Genomic DNA, 21,976 nt, shown 5'->3' with positions numbered 1-21,976 from the left:
GTGAGACAATATTGGAAGGGGTATTGAATATCCTTAACTACTCTGGGGTTATTTTGTAAAAATAGGGATTCTGAAGGTGAGCAAGTATCAGAGACATTTGGAGTCTTCCTATACGTAGGTGTTTCTGTGTATGTGTGATATGTATGTGTGTATGCATGCAAGCTGTGCAGGTACACACAGACATGAGATTGATTAAAGTTAAAAGTGCAGTTGTGTGCTTGTTATTCTTCACTTTAATGAGCAGTCAGATGTAAGTGAAAAGTTAAAAGGTGGTTATATTTAGCTGTAGCTGTACACTCAATGTATGTTGCACACAGTAGGAAGCGAACATAAAACCAGTGAAAAAGCCTCAACATTGCAGCTATATGCATTAATTAAAAGAAGTTTGTTAAACTAAATTTGAAAAAAAACTTCTTTAATTGTGTTTACCCAAAAGCCTTTTCTTCCTAATTTAAATAGCATAAACATCTGGACTAAAGCAATATTAGAATCATGGCAGTAGTCAAGCAAATCTTGTGGAAAATAATGAAATTAGATCCCTGGTGTTGTGACAGAGTAAGGGCAGGATACATCAGTTCGATGTTAATAAAATTTCCATGAATGACTGAATACAATTAAGAAATTGTCAGTTGCGGCAATGAACTTTTGTAGCTCATAGATGTTTGCATCATTTGATTATGCTGGCAATTTAAAATTGTTTGTTAGTGTCTGTGTTGGGATATTAATTATGACCTTTATTACAGCCCACAATTAAACTAGTCATATAGCAACAAGCACGTGGTGTCATGGTACTGAAGGGTCTGAACTATTTAGAAAGCGGTCTCCTGTGTTCGGGCCACTAGTGCCCTTTCAAACTAGAAATGATTTTTAAAAGATGCAGTAGCTGAGAAATCACAACAACTGGAATGAGTAAGCCCTTTAATACAAGAATTTCTTTTTAATAGTGTTTTAACAGTTTTAATTGCTAACAGCATCTGTAAAACTGGAAAAAAAGCATTTTTAACTGTGACTTCAAGATAAGCTTTCCCTGTTTCAGGAAGAGAAAACAATTATTCATTGGTTAATTAGCTGTAAACAACTTTTAAAAGACATCCATTATATATGTAATTATTTGAAAAAAAGGCTTTAATGTTATTTGTGCTAATGCATAATTATTAGTGCTTGCTGAAAGGCTTAACAGTACTTAGATGACCACTATTATTGAGGAGTATCACAGTGAAGAAATGAGATTAGCATCAGGAAGGAATGTATTTTGATGAATCGGATAGGAATTTTTTGGTTTTGTTTGTTTTTTCTTTTTTGCACCCTTTGGTGAAGGTAATGTGGAATTATATTACATTTTCAGAAACGATGTGTTTCAAAACTCAAGGAACAGTAGTTTTTCATCTTTTTTTTATGACACACAAAGAAAATATCTCACCAAACAAGAATATATTCTAAGGGTTATATTGCTGCTATGATTTATTTATTTTCGACTCTGAGAGCTCTTTTAAAAAATCAACAGTAGATTATATTTTAAACCTCTGGTTATTAAAAACAAAGTAGTTACCAATTAAACCATGAGCTATTTAGTCATTTGTGCTTATGGCAGCCTTTGTATTATATGTATTAGATCATGCCCCTTGTTCCCTGTGGCATGTTTGATAATGCATAACCATTGGTAGAAATTAAGCACAATAAAAACAAAATGGTTCTACCTGACATTTGGATTTTAGATGATGAATTTCACTGTTGACTTTTTTCTAGTGTTCAGTGATTTGGGTTGAAACAATAACTTGGACATTCCAAAGTCAGATAGTTTGGGTATTGACCTTTTTTCTCTCTCATTTTTTAGCTTCCACTTTTTCATTACCTTTAATTGGTTAACTGATACCATGATTTAAAAGACTCAAAGTTGTGTATATCAACAAGATGTTGATAAAGATATTGCATAGCCTGGGAGCAAGCCCAACCTTGTTGCTACTCTATATTACAATTAACTCAGCTTAGATGATTCAAAGATTTGGCAAGGACTTTCTTACCCCAGATATCTGGATTTAATTCCATTCAGAAAAGCCCTCTCTGTTGGAAAGAACCAAAGTTCTAGGGTTCTGGTTTCACAGTTTGCAAACCTAAATTTCCCAGGATGCCAGTTAAAATCTCAGTAGCGGTGACATTGTTTTTATCTCTCCTTAAGACAGAGAAGGTAAATATTTCCTAGGGAAAAGCCACTGTGAGGTGAGACCTTGCCTGGAGCACAGGGTAGACAAAAAACTCCTGCATATTTCTCAATAATATAGTCTTTGCTCCAAAGGTAGACCAAGTTTTTTATTCTGAACTGAGAATGTGAGTTAGTGTCCTTGTGAGTGATTCCAGCTCCTATTGGAGAGCAATAATATTTTGTGTTTGAAATTTTTGTACCATTTGGCGTGAGCTTGCTCTCTCTACGCAATGGAGTATTTTGTCTTGGGTGGAGGGGAGTACACCTGTTTGGGCTGTCACATTGGCCAAAGGGTCTTAAGGCAAATTTTCTCATGACTTGAGAGACTTAATGTGTGACATTATTTCAGCAGCCATTTAAATTTACCTGCACTTAACTGCTAGTTACTCTGCTGGGTTAGCAGTTTCCTCTCCTCAATTTCTCCCCTATCTTCATCATATGTCCTAAACATTTGAAGGAGGGAAGGATGTCAGGAAAATTTACTTACATAACCTGTATGTTATATATACATTTTTTAAAATTCCAAATTCAAACACAGCTCAGGGCCTTTGGCATGGAGGGGGTTCTAAATGGATGCTTGTAAGCACTTTTATTTTGTTAGTTGACAGGGAAATTATTACATTTTTAGGGATTTGTGAATTTAAGCATAGATGATTACTTCAAACATTGGGGTTTCACAAATGGGAAGCCTTGTGGCTCAATTTACTAATTTATTTTGTGATCTGTGACTAAACTGAGTAAAAATGCAAATAGTACGCGGCCCTTTCCATTTTATCACCAGATCAGTTTACTGATGGGATGATCAGAGTCACTAAACACTCCAACACTCTTGTGATTCCTAAGTAGTTGGGCATTAAAAGCAGCTAAAGTGAAGACTATGGGAAGATTGTGGTGCTTCACACAGGGAGGTTTAAATGGAATCTAGTTATTTATTTCAGGCTTAAAATGAAGAGACTCCAGCTCAGTTTTATTGGCCATTGTGACAGCACAAACAGGTCTGTTCCCCATCACACACAACAATAAACTGCATTGCTGGGAGGTAGCAAAATCAGGAAAAAAAGGAAAGCATTTGGCAAAGGATGAGTGAATAATGCTGCATGCTTAAAGGGACCCTGTTAAATGCCTTTGTATCTTTTTTTGTATACAACTTCTGGTTCTTAATAACTGAAAATCACATTTTTGCTTTTTCTGCTTTTGTGTTTTATAGGACTTGAATATTTTTAATATTTATGACATTAAAAATAATTCATGAAAATACATTTCTTTCATATGCGTATGTTAGTGTTTTCAAGGAAGCTACGTCATTAAGGGAACATAAACAAGGAAACCTACTGCCATACAGTGCGTTGTTACATATGTTTAGAAATTCTGTGGATCAAATGAAATTCTAATGTGATTTAATCAGCCTTTAACATGGGATTTATTCTGAAAATCCAGTAGAGGGAGTGTGAAATTCCCAGTGGTTATACATAGATTGAAGATGTCTTTAAGCAGAAATGATGGGAAATAAGTTCCCAAGGTAAAGAGATCAACAGCCCAGATTCATCATCTCTTCAACATTTTATAATGTGAAAGATCTGATATGGCATAAAAGTTGATTTGTTTAGTGCTGTCTCTTCCAAATGTCTCTCCTTTAAAAATTGTTTAATTAGACTAAGTGATGTAGTTCATTTGTGAAATAGACCAGGGAATGAGTTGCAGAAAGTCCATACATGCAGGTTGACAATCCCTTACCCAAAGGGATTGCATCTTACCCTGGAGAAGATATAGTTCTGCATTTAGAAAATTTCTATTTTAAAAAGGTAATATGGTGCATATGCTACAGATTTTGCAATACCTCCAGCTGGGTCTGGAGCAGCACCCTATAATCAAACATATTCATATTTCTGCATTGCAATGTATGAATATTCACACTAAATGGGATAAATAAAGGCTGGAAATAATCTCCTTGAAATTAGTTCAGGTTTGGTTTTGCTATCACATGGATTGTGAAAAACCTTTCAGAGCTTTTTGTTTCCAGAATTGGAGATGGGAGACTGTGGACCAGTATTTCTCTACTTACTCAAGGCATTTCAGTTACTTTTGGGTATCATAGTTTGAATTTTTATTTCAGTAGGATCATGATATATTGCTGTAATATAACAAGCAAATAGGGACAAATATGGCAAGAATTTGCTGGTAGACCCAATATTTTGTTTGGTTTGGTTTTTAATAAAAAGTCAATAAATATTTATTGATTAACAAATATGAGCCAAGCACTGTGCCAGGTGCCTAAGGGTGTGCTTGAAGAGTAGATGCATGGCCTCTGCTCTTATAGAATTTATAATGAATTTAGGCACATGAGACTGTTTCTGCCTCTCTTACACACACACACACACACACACACACACACAGAATAATAGCTAAAATGTTATATAAACAAGTGCTAAATTGAGTGTTCCAAATAATATATTCTTTAAGTCTACAGTGACAAATAGGTTTCCGATCACCTGCCAAACCCTACTGATTGTCAGTGGTTGCTTCTGGAGCATCACTGAGGTTTCTGAGGAACTTCAGAGAGTAACTGCGTGGGTCTCCTTTTTGAGCATCAGTGTATGCCAGGCAGGGAAGAGAGTGAAGTGACAAGAGCATGCCATATACTGGCCACCCCTCCCCGTCTAGGCGATCAAAGTCCAGGAACAGTTTTTCTTAAGAAGGATATGTTGGTGCTGCTGTTACTTGACAGTTGTCGCTGTTTTCATTATTATTTCATCATTCTATGTCAATTTTAGAAAGTCCCACTAGATTTAGTTATTTTAGTTATTTTCAAAAGTTTAAGAGCATATTCATGGGATTCCATGGTTATAATCTGAAGACCCCTAAATAAATGTGATATCTTACTTTTTTATGCAGAATTCTGATGTAATTTTACATGGGTATAGAATAGTAAAATTCAGTGTAATAATTAGATGACAGTCATATTGATTAGTAATTGTGAAACTCTTTAGCTTAATTTTTTTGTTCATTTTGTTTTAACATGAGTTATATAGAAATATAGTAATCCTAATTAAACATGAACCTCTCTTCGAAAAGCAATAATCCATATTGGGGTCATTGCCCTACAGATTACTTTCTTTTGTTTCTTTTTCTCTTTTCCTCAGTTATTTCGGGATCCCTGTTTGCACTTGGTGTATTGGAATAGGAAGGCTTGTTGCTGATTGTTTGGCTCCTCAGTCCACCTTCTGAAATGTTTAATTATGAGGAGTACAAGATGTTTGAAAATATCTCATTCCACTGTTATTCTTATGAAATATGTATGTAATACATATGTATGCATATATGTGTGTGTATAAATGTGGCAAACGTTCTTTAATAGCAAGGAGGTAACACTCCATGTAGCTTTTCCTCTGTCTACCTTACCCCATGCATTCTCTCATATGACCTAATCACAGAAAAACGTGTCAGATTTCTCCTAGCTCTGGAGTTTGACCTCTTCCCATAAGAATTGGGTTTTGACATAAGCTTTCTCCACTTCTGACTTGTAATATCTTGAGATCTTATTTAAGGGATTTTTCTCTTGAAATTTTATTCTCAGGTTTGAAAGGAAAAAGACTCCTTTAGTCTTATAAATTATTTTATATTTTTCAGGTCCATGGTAAATTCTGTGGTGACGTAATTTTATATCATTAACAAATACTGAGCAGAATATTTTAAAATGAATTCTGAAAAGTTCAAAGATCCTTGCTGCTTGTGTGAAAGGTTAGGCCATCACATTTAAACAAGACAAAAATGGAATAATAGAGGAGCCACAGGCATCTTTTATTTCTGTATCTTTGGGAACCAGCAACGGAGATCAAACAGTTTAGCTATGACAGTGCCCTCCTAGCCTGCTGTGTACCTCCTTGGGCCTGAGAATGGACAATCCAAGGGACCAAAAATGTGCTCCTCCAGGCTCTTTTGAACATCAAACTGGGCAATCATATCTATACTCAGGGGAAGCTGATCTATGGCTGGCCACAGAATGGCAATGCAGGCAACCAAACAAAATGAATTATAAAATCTGATTGATATAGCGAATCGGAGTTAAAATGTTCCCTAGCGTATTTAATACTGAACTGGGAAATTGTGATCAGATAGTGTGGAATTATATATTATTTTTGCCAAAAAATAGAATATTGACTCATATATAAAAGCCTTTTAGAATAAACAGAAAAATAAAACTACTGATTTTTACTTCACATCAACTAATAGACCTTATAATCAATGTAATACAGGTTGACTTAAAGATGTTAATTATATAATATTCTCATATCCATTCTTACTTTATTTAGATAAATATAAAGAAAAGAGTAAACAACTATGTTGTTTATTCTCAAAATAATAAATGAAGTACAGTGCAGACTGCTTGCATAGACTATATGGCTAGGTTTCATAATTTTCTCCATAGAATGAAACCCTACTACCTGCTCACTTAGTTTCCCAGGCTTGTGTACTTCTAGTTAGCAATGCAGAATACTTTGTACCTTCATTAGACAGTGCAACATCAGTGATTGGCTGTCTGTCCCTGCTATTCAAAGTTTTGTAGACTAGCAGCATTAAAATCACTTTGGAGCTTGTTACAAATGTAGGATCTCAGACCTAACTCCAGAACTACTCAATCAGAATCTTTATCCTTAACTGATGACTCACATACCTTAGCATCTAATGCTTAAGACTAGACTGTTGACTGTTATGTTAGTAGGATAAGATTTAGATCACAGCTGTCTACAATTACCAGGAGTTGCAAATGTCAACTGAGCATTGGATCCCAAACCCGATGGATCAATACTTTTGCATTAACTCTTTAAAAATATATTTATTTGCTTTCTGTACATTGCATTACCAAGAATATTTAAGAAAGCTCATAAAGTATATGTAATATAATACTTTCAAGAAAATAATATTGATATTTCAACAAAAATAATAATGATATTTTTTAAAATAAAGGTGAAGAGAGAATATGGATAAGAAACAGAAGCCATGGGAGAGCAGGATACACAAAATCCATACAGAGAAATCTAATTCTGTGTCTTCTGCAATAAAAAGATGGTTAAGGACTCTGCCCATTATGCTAGTCAATGGCATCTGTATAATATCCCCATGAGACAGCCTTCCAAAATTTAGTGCCAGGGAAATCTTTATCTAATTTGAAGAACTCCTGTGCTCCTTTCTTTATGACAATAAAGCCTAAATAAATTACCATGGCTTTCATTTTTCCTGACTGCCAGGAAGCAAAGGGCCAAATTTTTTGAGAGTCATGGGAACTATTTTAACTATCACAAATGGAATATTTCCCTTCATTGTTTGAATACTTAAGGTGATTTAATCTTACTGTATGTATGTTCTATATTATAACACAGTTCAAATCACATTTGGAAATGATTTTTTTGTAATGAATAATGACTATTATATCAACACATAATCAACACATTCTGTTTCCATTCTGAGTGATGTTGAATAGGATGAACAGTGACTTTTTAGCAGAACTAAGAAAAATGGGTTGCTCACTTCCTCTTTACCAAACTCTGATTCAGCTGGTTTGAGCATTTTGGGCATGTCTAGTAGAGGGTGAATTCTAATAAGAGTAAATGATTAAGAGATAATAATATTGAAAGCTATATCTAAAGGAAAGAAGAGGAACTATGAAGTTGAACAAATTCAAAGGGATTTATGTAGCTGTGTACCATGCCCCACTGGAATCAGTCTCTATACATCAACTTCAATAATGTGCTTATGTCTAAACTATGGAGGTGAGACAGCTGTTTGCCATTTTCAGTGTAGACAGGGGCACCAGCGAAATTAGAGTCCTGCTGTTTCCTCTGCATGGAGCTGTGTTCTTATGGGTGGCTATACCTGTGGCCGTGGGAAGATGGAGCTAAGCTACATAGTGCCTGTGTTTTCACTGTGCTCAGATGCAGTTTCAGAACAGATTTTGATGTGTGGAGAGGGGATGAAGGAGTGAAAGAATGATGGTCTTGGAGCAAGAAGGAGAGTGGTGAAGGCGATGGTGTTAGAAGACAGGAGGAGGAGGAGAAACTACAATTTTCTCAGTGGGTACTTTCAGATCAGCAAGAGTTATTAAGTAAATTTTTTAAAAAAATTTATTTTGTATTTACTTATTTGTTTGTAGGCTGGTTGTTGGGGTGTGCAGGATAATTTTCAAAAAGGATCCCAGCAGCCTCAGTACATACCTACTTGCCATGTATCTGTACATCTTTCTGTTTAGTTAGTTCTGTGGAGTTAAGTTCTGGGAGTCAGCCTTAATTTTAGATTTTCCTGCTTGTAGACAATTGGGTTAAACATTAATATAACTAAAACTGCATCTTTTGAAAATCTGTGTATAATTTAGTTTTGTTTTCCAAGGTATTTGCCCTTAAGAATTTTGATTTCAAAATACATGTATTAAAGCCTTAAGAGTTAACGGTAATATAAGTGATCTGTGAAAGGGACATGTAGCTTTTTTCTTGTACAATTTTATGTGAATACTTATAAGAATGTATATAATAAATACTGAGTAATTTAGTTTTATTTTTTCAACTATTACATTATGTTTCTTAATTGTATAATTTTAATTAGATTTTTTAATAGATTGGCAGTATTTTACTAAAGTTCTAGCATTAACATTGTTTATGCATGTTTATGACACTCAGGTTTCTTGAAGTTGTAAATAAAGCTGTAGGCCACATCTGTATAGAAGTCTCACCACTATTATTATTTTCACTGTTGAATAACATTTATTTTGTAATTGATGGTTGTCAGCCTGTAATTTTTTTGGCTTGTTATACCTTGAACACTTCAAAGTTTTCATTATTTTTTGTAGTATTTACATACTACCCTGTTAATGTATTTTTTCAAGTGGTGAAATGAAGTAAGATCATCTTTATTTAATAATGTTTTTTTGGACCAGAGGTTCACATTCTGGGCTGCATAGTAGAAATATCTGGGGAACTTTAAAAAATCCAGTTATCCATCCTGCACCCATATTAATCAAATCAGAATCTCTGGGGTTTGAACCCAGGTATCATAATTTTTTTTAAACCTCCCCAACTGATTCCAATATGCAGCCAGGTTTGAGAACTATTGGCTGGGGGTAGAAAAGCACATCTGCTCTGGGCCACTCCTGATGGCACCTAAAGCTTTTGTCAAAGATTCTGTGCTTGGGGCTTCAGACCTATTTGGTGTGTTCTTGTCCTGCTTCCTAAATCAATTCCAAACCAGTAATAGCTTGAAACGGTATAAAGGACAATGGAAGTATTTTGTAACAAGTTTTACCAAACAAAGTCATTGGCTTATTATAATACATGAAATTCCAAACTTTGTCTTTCCATAGGTGTGATTGGCTGCATGTGAAGTTCACTCTAAGTGCTCTGTTGATGAAATACCCAATTAAGCATTCCACTATTTTAACATTCAACACTCAAATTTGGTCTGCTACTCAAAAATCATGTATGTGAACACATGGGCCAGGCATGTGCACACACAGATGCAAAGTAAGTGGGTGTATAGACACAGCGATCTTTCTTTGAACTCAGAAGAACTGGTTAGTCTAGGTTGATGTTAGGGACCCTCAAATTGGAGGCAGGATCCTGAACTTTCTCCCTTCCTCTGTGTCTGCTTCTGCCTGAAAATTCTGTCATCTTTATTGTATAGACAGTTAAAAAATGTAAAATCAGGTAAGATTGATTTCTCCTCTCTCCACCGCCCACCTTTTTTTTAAGTGCAGAAATCTCTGGATAAATATCCTTAAGTAAGAAAGTTTAAATGCCTACTTTGACAGTTACAAATAATTTTATACAATAGGCAGACAGAAAAATTGTGCTGATTGTCTGTACTTCTTTAAAAAAAAAAAAGGAAGAGGGAGAGAAAGTCTGGCCTGGAGACTAGAGTAAATCACAAAAGTGATCTCAAGTGAACAGAGATAGATTTCTGGAATACGGTGTGCAATGAAACCACTGACCTCTTATACACGGGTTCATGTCTTTTCTACAGAAACAGATGGGTAATAGCATAATGCCGAAATCATGCTCTACATAATATGGACCCAGTGATTGCAGACCTGATTGCTTGCCATATGGTTGCTGAAGGGTTGAAGAGAAAATGGGATGATATGCAAACCCTTAAAAGCAACATTTTTATTGAATGGCCATTACATTAAAACCCAAACTCTGCAAATGAAGGCAAGAACTGTGGTGAATAATGATGAAATAACAAAGCAATAAAAGCAGCAGCAGCATTGTATGTATTTTGTTTTCAATATGCAAACTAAGGGCAGACTTATTTTTGTCACTTTGCGTAGCATTATTACATGCATTAGGGGGTAAGGTGGTGGGACATAAATGCCTCCAGGTCAGAAATACTGTATGTGTTGAGCATTGCTGCATTCACTAGGTGAGAGAGAAGAAAATGATCATTTGTCCCAGAGGAACTGAATTTGACTCAAAAGCTACCTGCAGTATGTGACTAACCTCCATGAAGTTCAGTATATCAGCAAGAAGCTAGTAGTAAAAACCTATTTGAGAGTCTAGTGTGATAATGTGAAATGAAGAATCTTGTTTACTTTTTGCCTTTGAATTTCCTCATGCAGATTTTGCTGCTGCCTCACAGTCGGCAGACAGGTGAATGGGATAAGGTGGATTCTAATTCCCAGAGCGTATTACAGTTTAGCTGAGCAGCTGTGATTGGTTTGGCTCTAAGTTTTGTTTTTAGTGTGTTACCAGGAACAGATAGGGCTTTTTTTTTCCTTTAAATAAATTTATTTTATTAGCTTGCTTCAGATTTGCATACCCTTCATTTCCTGTCTCTTTAATGAATGTTTTTCAATCATCCAAAATCATAAGATTTTCCACTGTCAGAAATGGAACCCAAATATGTTAAACTAAACCTACTAAGAATATGTGGAGGGTAGTAAGTTGAGAAGTAAAATCTCAGTCTTTTAATGAGAAGTCCAAAGTATCTAATTTTATTTTTGCATATAAGAGATAGTGATCAGGACCAAACATCCAATTTAGTATATGTGATTATGCTCCCAACTCTATAGGGATTTGGGGAATTTATATTCCCAAGTGATTTTTATACACTTTCAAGAAGTTGTGTGTTTGTGTGTGTCTATGTGTTTTAAAGCCCACAAATGGCATCTTACTATGAATTACCTTCTTTAAATTAAACTCTATATAATTTGTTTTTTAATCCCTAAGGATTAAACTATATGATTAGAATGGACTGAAAAGTTTGCTTTTGTTTTCCTCACCTTATTACTTCTGAACAAGTCCACTGCTATAATTCATGTTTCCAAAAGCAGAAAAGTTCCATGAGAGTTTGTAAGTTCAAGTTGGAGAGAGTTTTGGACCTGTTATAAACACTGTATTTGCCCCTTGTTTATAAAAAGTTTATTTGGAGGAAGAGGTTAATGTTGGCTAATAATATGAGGTTGGGGGATGTTTTTTAATTTATTTAATTCTTGTCCCTAATTGTTAAGGATAAGTAAGAGTTGTTTTGTTAAGTTGGAACTGTTATGTCCACCCTCAAGTGGATGTAAGCAGTTGATAGTTTAGTTCATGGGTTCTCAAACTGGAGGGCTAGTTAAAGCACAAATCATCCTGCTCCAACCCTGGAGTTTCTGTTTCAGTGGATCTCTGTGTGGTGGGGTTTAGTTTGCGTTTATAACACTTTCTTAGTTGATATTGATGCTGTTGATCCCTGAGACCACACTTTGAGAAACATTGCCTGTTCTTAGTGCCTAGTGGTCAGGCAGAAACCTTAGCACCATCTAATATTATTTATTTGAACATTCAGAGGGTTTTGCAAGCTATTTACCTGATGTTTTAAGAATAATGAAGCCTCATAGGTTAAGAATAAGAAAGCTTTGTCCAAAGTAGGAGTGGAGATATAGGTAGAACCACCTTAGTCCTGATGAGACTTTGGTTTTGTTCCTGGGACTTGTGTACCTTTGAAATCCCATTTGCTTTTGCTGGAAGAATAAATATTTCTATAGCACTGTTCAAAGAACTCCCATCCACTTAAATGATTCCCAGAATCATTAGGCATTTCATCAGTTTCATTGCTCTGATTACTTTCTGTGGCCTAAAGACATAGGACAAGTGTAGTATAATATTTAAGACACTTTATGTATGGCAAAATAATCCTTCCTGCTCCCCGCACTCCACAAGAGAAGCATTTTCTTCATGCCTAGAAAGCTGATTTTTATACAGCTTGACTAGTGACATATTTCCTGTGTGGCAGAAATAAGTTTTGCATAACTTTTAAGAGCCCAGGCTGACCTATTTAACAGACACCCAGTACTACATAACGTATTTAGGTCAAGCATTGTGTTTGAGCTCCTCATCACTCTTGTACTAGCCTTGCTTTCCATGAAAACTTCAGGTGTATCACAGGTACAAATATAGGTCAGGGGATGTTGCCTGATACCAAAATACAATAAATTTCTATATAACATAATTATCATGTCAACCAATTCTACCACCAGAGTTAAAAAGGAATCTAAAATTTAGTGAAATATCTGCCCTACTGTTTTACTTTAGGGCATTCACAATTCTACTGTTAGCACAGTGCCGTGACTACACACCTGCCAAGTATCAGTGGAGTTAAAATGGTTTTGCATGTCGCTGCTATTTGGAATACTTTTATTTAAATATTAAAAGAAAATGGTGGTCTGTCATCTTTTTTTTTTTTTTTTGTAACTCTTTGCTTGATAAGTTGAGTGATTAAGTTTTGACACATGTCTTTCAGGGTTGGGTTTTTTTTCCTAGCAGAGATTTCTCAGGTAAAGGTTGAAACCTGAATGTGGGCAGTGTCATTATCCTAATATGTTGGAAGATGAATCCATCCACCTTATAACAATACCTCATTGCTTCCAAGGATCTTAAACTGTATGAAAGTAAATGTGAACTTGAAGTGTTGAGAAAATGCAATTCAAAAATTATTCTAAGCTAGCTTTTAACATGTATTTATCAAACACATTTGTTCCCCCTGCCTAAATGGAGAACATTGACTTTTTTAAAGAATTGGTGCTAATAATATACTTTTATTTTTGTACTCATGTCCCACTTCCTCTCCTCAAAGAAACCAAACCATGTGCCTTGAGCTTCAGCTCAACCCTTGTCTGGAAGAAGAAAAGCTTCCAATTTAATTCTTTAGCTTTCATATGTAATACACTATCATTCCCATGTTATTGCTTACAAATAAATCTGTTGTACACCACAGGTTAGAAATCAACTCTCCTGCTTTGTTATGTAGTTCTACCTTGGCTTCAGTACCCAGGCTGTAAAATCAGTGGGTCTCAACACTGGCTGCACATTAGAGTCACCCAGGGAGCTTTTGAAAAAAATAACCAGTGCCTGGGCCCCACCCGAGCCCATTTAGTTGGCATCTCTGGGGATGGGGCCTGGGCAAGGATTTTTTTTTAGGGCTCCCGGGTGATTCTAATTGTGCAGCCAGGGTTGAGAGCCACCATTTAAAATTAAATGGTATACAAGTTCATCCTCAGTCTACAGGAATCACTTTTTCAGCATTCAGATGACTAGTCACAGATTGTTCCTCTTACGCAAATGAAAAGTAAGTATACAAACGGAGGTAAAGGGAATCCATGGTAAGAAATTCCTTTTTGTAACTTCCTTACACAGAGAATAAGGTATTTGACCAAGGTTCGAGAACAAAAACTGTGACCAAGTGTTATGAAATGGTGACTGCATGGATGTCTTTGCTTTGCCTTTGATTTAGAATAAGAACCGGTGAGGTGCGGCGTGAAAGCTCAAAGCCAGGCAAGTTACTCTCTTCCCTTATCATCATCTATAAAATGGTGATAGTAATAGGGTGGTTATGAGAGTTACATTAAAAAAATAGACCTTATCAACATATTGAAGACATGAAATAGGTGTTTGAAAATAAAGAATTAAGGATCACAGTTTCTGCTTTAGTCTAAATGACAAAGCCATAAATTTGTCTCTCGTTACCTTTACTTCTTTCAAAGAGATGCATTAAGTGGATATCAGTACGTATATCATGCATCTTAAAACCAAATGTAACTGACCTTTAAGTGAGCTGTTTTTTGGATTATTTGTGTATTCTATATTACCACAGGTACTTGAAAAAAGAATTCCTTCTCCTTACTTTTCCCTCCTATTACCATTTCACTAAATGAAAATGATGTTAGTACAGCTAGTTATTAGAAATTACTAATTGTAGAAAATTAATATAATTAATATTAATTAATAAATTAATACAATTAATAATTGTAGAAAAAGACCCTTTTGTGAATGGGGCAAATATCTACTAGCTTCACTTTGTGACTTGTGATCATGGTGTAGTGAGTGAAGAATCTATAAGGCAATGTTAGTACACTTCTTGATCCCGTCCACTGCTCTCTTTCATCTTACTTTGGCTTTATAAATCTCTACATTTGTTTTTATCCATTTTTCAGAAAAGAAACTCATATTTTTTATGTGAATTTTTATTTACTATGATTTTTTTGTTATTTTAATTAGTTGAAAATATATTTTGTCAGCCCTAACCATTAATGATTTATCACTGGCATATTTTACTTCTATGGTAGTTTATCATCTTTTGCTTTTTAAAATACTAGTAATACTGGCACTTTCAAATGCCACTGGTAATTCTAGCAAATTTTATTTGCTTTATTAAATTATTAGTTCTATGTATGTATGTGTGTACGTGTGAATTTCAGCTATTACATGGGCTTTTTCTAATGTTGCATTGTTTTTAAAGTCTATCACTGAATTGACATATTTGTAATTTTTTCAAAAATGCCCTAAAATATCTTATGAATTTCTTTGAAGAAAGACATTTACTTTTATAATCACAGTAAGATTTTTACAAATGCAGAGGCTTTTAAGAATTTAATTTAGATCATTTGTAGTAATGCTTTCCTTTACTCTATAATCTTATAATTTGGAGGAGAGCTGCATTTAAGTGAAGTGGGTAGTGTGCTTTTTGAGTCAGGCACATTCAAAAGCATTTGCTAAATATAGGATTTGCTTTTGTTTTTATGTAACTGTAATAATGATCCCAGTTTGATAATCTATACATTAACTAACATGACGATGCTGCAAACCTTTGACCCTCAAAGAAAAATAAGAAAACCAAAAAGCAAAACCCATCTGCCCCGAGAGAAGGAAAACCCATTCCACAAGGGGTGGCTTTTGTTCTCATCTCTGTCCCATTCCCATGGCTGCATCTATGAGTCTTCATTTTGATGAACAGCCTTTCTTAGAAAAGTGGGAGGCAGAGACTAAGATGTTACTGAAGTGTGTGCTAAATGATTCACAACAGTGTGAATGAATCAATTTCTGCAAGCATTCCCAACCTTTTAAATATGTAGCCAGCCAAATCTTTATTGGATTACATTCAATTAAAAAAAGCACCTTTCTCCATGGCACCTTTTTCCATACAGCCCACAATTACGTAAGCCCTTTGTGTTTCAGCTTCATTTTACTTGCCTCAGAGACAATTTCTTTGGGGAAGCATCTAATAGTAATTGTCTTTACATTTAGATGTGGTAAGGCCTGCCCCTTTCATTTTCATTATTGCCATTACTATTGGGGTTTATTTTAGTGGTCCCAAATGATTATTTTCAGAAACTGACAGAAATATGAAAAACTGAGTTTGGGCTTATCAGTTTGGGTGCATAGTTATGTACCTTACATGACACTAAAGAGGGATTACCTTATTCCAAATGGAGGTGAAATATCTTTTTCTGAGTATTTCTTCATAACTTTCAGGGGAAATAAGTCAACAACAAGTTTGTAGTTTATACTCTGCTAAATGTGCACTTAGGCAATGGTTACTCAGTTTTTATATGCATCACTGAAAATGATGAGAATCCATTTTCAAAAGTGATCTGAAACCCAAATCTCCCCAAATGATTCCCGTTTTAGATTCTGTCGCTCCCCTGGTGGCATTACCATAACCCAGTCATCTAGGCTGGAAAAAAGGTTTGTGGAAAGGAAATTATGAACTATACATAAATAAGGTTCAAAGGCTAATATGAGTTCACTAGAGAAGTGGCTTTCAAGGTCTCTTCGGCAGACATTGCACCACAATCAACCACAGTGCTTGCTAAAAAGAGATTCCTGGACTGTCCTCAGATCTGCTGAATCCAAGATGCCAGAGGTAAGGCCCAGGAATCTGTGTGTTAATGGACTCTCCAGGTGAAGCTTGCTCAAGTTTGAGAACACTCCTGTTGAGTTTTAACATTCTCCTTGACATCTTTGCACAAGCAGGATTCTGAACATAAATTTGTTGGTAGGAAAAGAAGGTTGACTATCAGGTAGTTATCAGTATAGGAAGAGACAGAAAGGTTGAGGATTAGACCCACATTGTTTTAAAGAAATCTCATGAAAACTAAAGGAGTCTCATTAAGAAGAAAAGAAAATTTGAGCTATATTAACTCATGAAGTTTTGTGGTTTGGGCAGAACATCTTCATTTTCTCCCATGGGTCATAGCTACCCCTTCTGTCTCTGCTTCCTTACTTCATCATAGACCTGTTGTGAGGTGTCTGAGAATTTATATTCTGAAATTTCATTGAACAAAATTTTTCTTCTGTGGCAAATAATCCTCATCTTAACTAGCACCAGATTTTTTTTTAAGAAAAGTCAGGAAATCTCACCTGGCCCCAAACAATATTTAATGTCCCTAAGTGGTGTGATATTCTCCCTAATGGAGAATATTGATGCATTGTATTAAATAAAAGGTACTATGGTATTTATGTCAGGGTGCAAGAGAAATCTGATTACTTAAAGAAAAAAATATGTAAGTTCTTTTGTTTTCAAATATTATAAAATATTACCTTTTTTTTTCATTTCCTGGTTTACACAGATAGAAATCTAGAATTTGTTTCAGAAAGTGGGAATGTTTCCCATTGGGTGAGAAATAGAAGTTCATAATTTACTAAGCTGTGATGCTCTGATGGGGTTTGGGTAGGGAAAGCCAGAGTTTCTGGTGGGTTATTACTTTAAGAGACTATTTTGTTTTACCCACATTTACTCCAAGGAGAGTCATCATTATAGCTTCTATGCAGACTAGAAAGGTTGAATTATTCCTCCAAAGACACCACCCAAATTTTATTCTTTGAACAAATTAAAGCCAGGAAGCCCAGAAAAGCAAAACACATATAGATAGTCTCCATGTTTGCCTTGGTTGCTTTTTCTGTGCACTAATTATTTTCTGGGTGAGTTAGATAAAGCAGCTTTCACTCCCCTGTTAACATCGTGAGTCCTTCTCCCCCCAAGGGGGAGGAAGATGGTGGAGGCACTCACTGCCTCCTCACCAGTCAGGTTCCCTAGCAGCAGAGCCTGAGACAAGGAAGCACTGAAGAGGAGAAGCAGGGTGAGGAAGCAGGATAGCGCCTGTGGCCTCAGCTAGAATTCTAGCTTCAGCCTACCCCACAGAGTTGATGTCTCTCAAGTTGAAGGAGCTGGCTTTTGTGCCACTTTTCCCAGGCCACAATATCAGGCAGTCTTTGTTGATAGTAGAGGGAGTTCTAACCTCTCTGTGAAGTGGATCATCAAAGATGAGGACAGTTCTATAGAAAATGGGGAAGCTGAGGGCTTTAGCAAACAACACTCCCAGCAGCTGGGGGATGGCTGCCAGGGAGATGAGGCTGGGAAGAACAACATCAACATTTACCTTTTGCTTTTTGTCTCGCTTTTTCAGTTCATGTTTCATTCTGTATTCAGGAAATCTGTTCAGAAACTGTCAAAGACCCCTCACTGCCAAGATAACACATTCCCAATTTTCAATTGCTCCTTTTTTATTTCTACTCTTTGCTCTCGCTGTTCCTGCTGCCCTCCCCTAGGTAAGCAACCCACCTTTTTCCTGCACGTGTTTCATGAATACTTTCCATTCCTCTCTACTTGACGTACTTCCTTGATCATTATTTCATCTCAAATGCTTTCTTCTTCATGACTTGAATTTAGAGTCAACAGAACTATAATTGAGACCCTATTCTAATATATTTTTGCTTGGGTAAATTATTAACCTTTTTGAGTGTCATATCTTCATCTATGTTGGGCTGTTTAGCTCATAAGTTCAAACAAAATGTTATATTTTAAAGCTTTATAAAGTTCTCTCTGTAATACCTACCCACTTACAAAGGGGTCTACCTAGAAAGACACTGTACTTCCTTTATTCTATGAGTCCTCTTATATTTATTGTGTTAGCTACTTGGCATTTATCACAACTACACTTGAATTATGAGGTAGCATTACCTTTGGGCACACCATCTTAACTAGGCTGTAAACTTTCCAAAGCCAGGTGCCATTCCTTAAGCATCCTCCATAATGGCTAATATAGGAGGTCTTCCTTGAGAGTTTGTGAATTAACATGCTTGCTAATGTAAACCTGTGTTGGGACCATAAAAATATAGGAGAAAAGAGAGTTTCAAGCCTAGATAATTACAGTTGAAAAACACAGGTAAGTTTTGGCTTATGGTTAAGACAGAAATTTAGAAGCTCATGGTGATACATATAATGAACAGTGATCAAGAGATCACTGGAAAAGAGAACTTTTTTAGAAGCAAGGGACCTCTGATCCAAATATATGTTAAGAAATGAATGGTTCTAGTAAGCAGTAAATTAGCCAAGACGTTTATAAGTCGTCTTCTAATTATTTGCTTTTTTTGCATTTATCAAATTATAACCAAATAAAATATTCTTTTTGAAACATTTTTAATTTCCTTGGAAACTGTGATTTTGTGTTATTTAGACTTCTCTCAAGACTTGATTATTTAGTTAGGATATCTGATTGGAACTATATGTCAAAAATGATTAGAATCAGTAAATTAACTATAAAAGGCATTGTCATGAGGAGTTCTTATTTGTTATATCCTTAGTGGCTAGAGTTTATTTTCTAAGTGTATTCCATAATGCTCCAAGGGTATTTATAGACCAAATTTCTTAGCAAGTCTGGCTTTTATGATTTTACTCCATGCATTGAACTTGTACAAGTGGCTATTGAACACTAGCCAAGATGAATCACTTTTTATCAAAAGATAGAAATTTCAGTATGGTCCTATCTTGAGATGTCTCTGTCTTCTGCTACTAGTTAAATACCAGTGATATAGAAGGTAGTAAGCACTTATTGAACACTTTAAAATAAGTAGTCAGGCCTGTTTAAAAATCAGAATCTTGCAATTATGAAAAAATACAAGTAGATCATATCACAATAAACTGAACTTATACATCTCTCTCCTTTACCTCTCACCTAAAACTTTAAATACAGAGATGAGGGAAAGAAAGAAATTGTGAAAGACCTAGAGGAATGCCCAAGTAGCCTAAGTATTTCTACTCTCATTGGCACTTATCTCCTTTTAAAATAATCCATGGTTTATGCGTGTTTCTCAGCTGAAGCATGGGTGAGAAAAGATAGGATATTTGGAATGGCATATACAAGGATGTATTTCTGTCATGCACATTATTGAAGCAGGAAAAAAAAGGAAATTGAAACAACTCCTGCTACTTTAACTCATTTAAAAAAAACAATGTTCTTTACTTGCGGACTGGAAATATTATATTTTCAGAGAGGAGAAAGTGCTAATCGAAAATGGGAGAAAATGTAATGATTCACCATGCAACGACATGAAATCAGAAATATTTTAAATTGGATATTTTAGTTTGTGGAGGAGTAGGTAGTTTGTATAAAAATGGTTTTGCTCTTCAGGTGGTGGCCATTTCTCACAAATTGCAGTAGAGAATAAAATCGGCTTGTCACTGAAGTCTTTTTTTTTTATTGACATCTTTAGCTTGTCTTCATGCCAGTAATTAAGTTGCTAATTATGTGTTTCTGTTACTGTGGTCATGCTTTTATTATATAATTGCTTCAAGTTTTGCTCAAATCACTAACAATATTTATTTAACCTTTTTGTGCATTAGATACATTTTAATATATAAAAGCTTTGGAACGAGTTCATTGACTCTGTTTTGATTAGCAAAATCAAAGGAATTCTAACCTTTCTTATAGTTACATGGGTTGGGTCATATTTTCAATGAGATTGCTGATAATTATTAATCCAAGCAATAGCTCATTGAAAGACCAATTGAAATAGAAGAGAAAAACTTACAAAAAAAACTTTTCAAAAACTCAGTGTCCATTCTAGAAAAATAAAATATTTTTTTGAGGTGATCATAAGTATGAAATTAATAATTTTATCCTTAATATGTATCCATATTTAAAAAATATTTGATTAAATTGTGGGTAATTCAGTATCCAAGCTTCCCCTCCCCTTTTGGATGTGAGACATAATTTTTGTCAGTGTTTCAATGTATTCATGAGTTTTTTCTCATTTGTTTATTTATGCAAACCATAAGAGACATTTTTCTCAGTGAAGATTGCCTCTTTATTTTATTTTGAAATATTTGTATATTTGTTTCATTAAATGAGATAATGCTTTTTCTTATTAACATAATTTCCAGTACATTAAACATATTTCTCCACAGACAGAAGAGAGGAATCAAATTAAATGACAGCTAAATCACTTGCAGCAATTTCAACTGTTAAAAGAAATAAGTATCTCTGTTTTCTTTGTGATCACAAGATGTGCTGTAAAGGGAAATGAAATACTAAGGAAAGAAGGGAAAGCATAAAGAAATAATGACTAACTTATTGCAGTAATACCATGGAGAGAAGAAAAATTGACTACAAATAAAAGGAAAAAATAATATAGTGGATTTGAGAGTTACCAAAATTCATTTCTTATTGATGAGTTCAGTAGAAGGCTAATACTAACTAAACTGATGAAAAAAAATCAATGCAATAAACTATGAATGATGAAAGTTGAAATAAATACTTTGCGTGTGGAGGGCCATTATTCTAAATGTCTTTAATTTTTTAATAATTCTTGTCTTTATGTTTATAAAAAAGGAGGAATTATTGTTTGGTGGACTGAAAATGCATGTAAAAAGCATCTACTAGAATCCCGTATTTAGTAGTAAGTCCAAATGATATTGGTGAGCTTATGCTTTTTAGTATCATGTCCTGACTTTGACAAAAGTTCACTGGGTTGGGGGGAGGTCAACCTTTTAAAAATAGTGCTGACAAATGGTGCTGGTACATATACAGGTTACTTACTCTAGCAAGGATAAACTGCTTTCCAAAAAGACAATTTTTGGACTATAGAAAGAGAAAACCTCCTAATGTATAGCATATGCGTGTATGTATATAGTATGCATGTAAACAAATACTCTGGGGGACAGTGATGGCAGTTTTTGACAAAATTCAGCCTAGCCACACATATGCAAATGAATACATATTTGTGTGTGTGCCTGTGTGTGTGTGTCTATTATTTTTATGCTGCTAAAGTTAATGTGTTCAAATCAGAGCATACAAGTTACCTGGATCTGTCTATTTGCAGGTGAGCTTATCCACTCATTTTCTCTCTTCACACATCATTTAAAAAAAAAAAAAAAACTAGTTAATTTAATCAATTCTATCAGAAGGCAGTCAATTCAGTATGGGAAAAAAATCACTTGAGCTGCTTTTACTGAATTGATTTTGACTGAATTAACCTTCTAATATAGTTGATCTTGAAGCCCTCTCTTCTCAAACTTACCTTTTTTTCCCCTTCCTGCTGTCCCAACAGTCTGCACCTTAACCCTTCACTTCCATTCCTTTGCCTTTTGTTCCCCAGCCCCACCCTTTCATTTGGCTTCCTTTCTTTAATTCTTCCCTCCAACATGTTAAGAAGCCTTTAAAATCTACCCCTTTTCCCATTTGCCCCTCTCTCTTCT

At 35.1% G+C, this 21,976-nt stretch overlaps 1 long non-coding RNA gene across 3 annotated transcripts in view; it reads left to right on the top strand.

Annotated features, from left to right (window-relative positions):
• LOC118968048 (uncharacterized) overlaps window positions 1-21,976 on the top strand; it is a 609,616-nt gene that overhangs the window by 206,052 nt on the left and 381,588 nt on the right. The gene's annotated exons all lie outside the window — the stretch shown is intronic.

This window comes from Manis javanica, chromosome 1 (assembly GCF_040802235.1).
Source record: "Manis javanica isolate MJ-LG chromosome 1, MJ_LKY, whole genome shotgun sequence".
Classification (NCBI taxonomy): Eukaryota; Metazoa; Chordata; class Mammalia; order Pholidota; family Manidae; genus Manis; species Manis javanica.
Note: the sequence above shows the minus strand (reverse complement) of the source record. Positions and strands in the feature narration are given on the sequence as shown.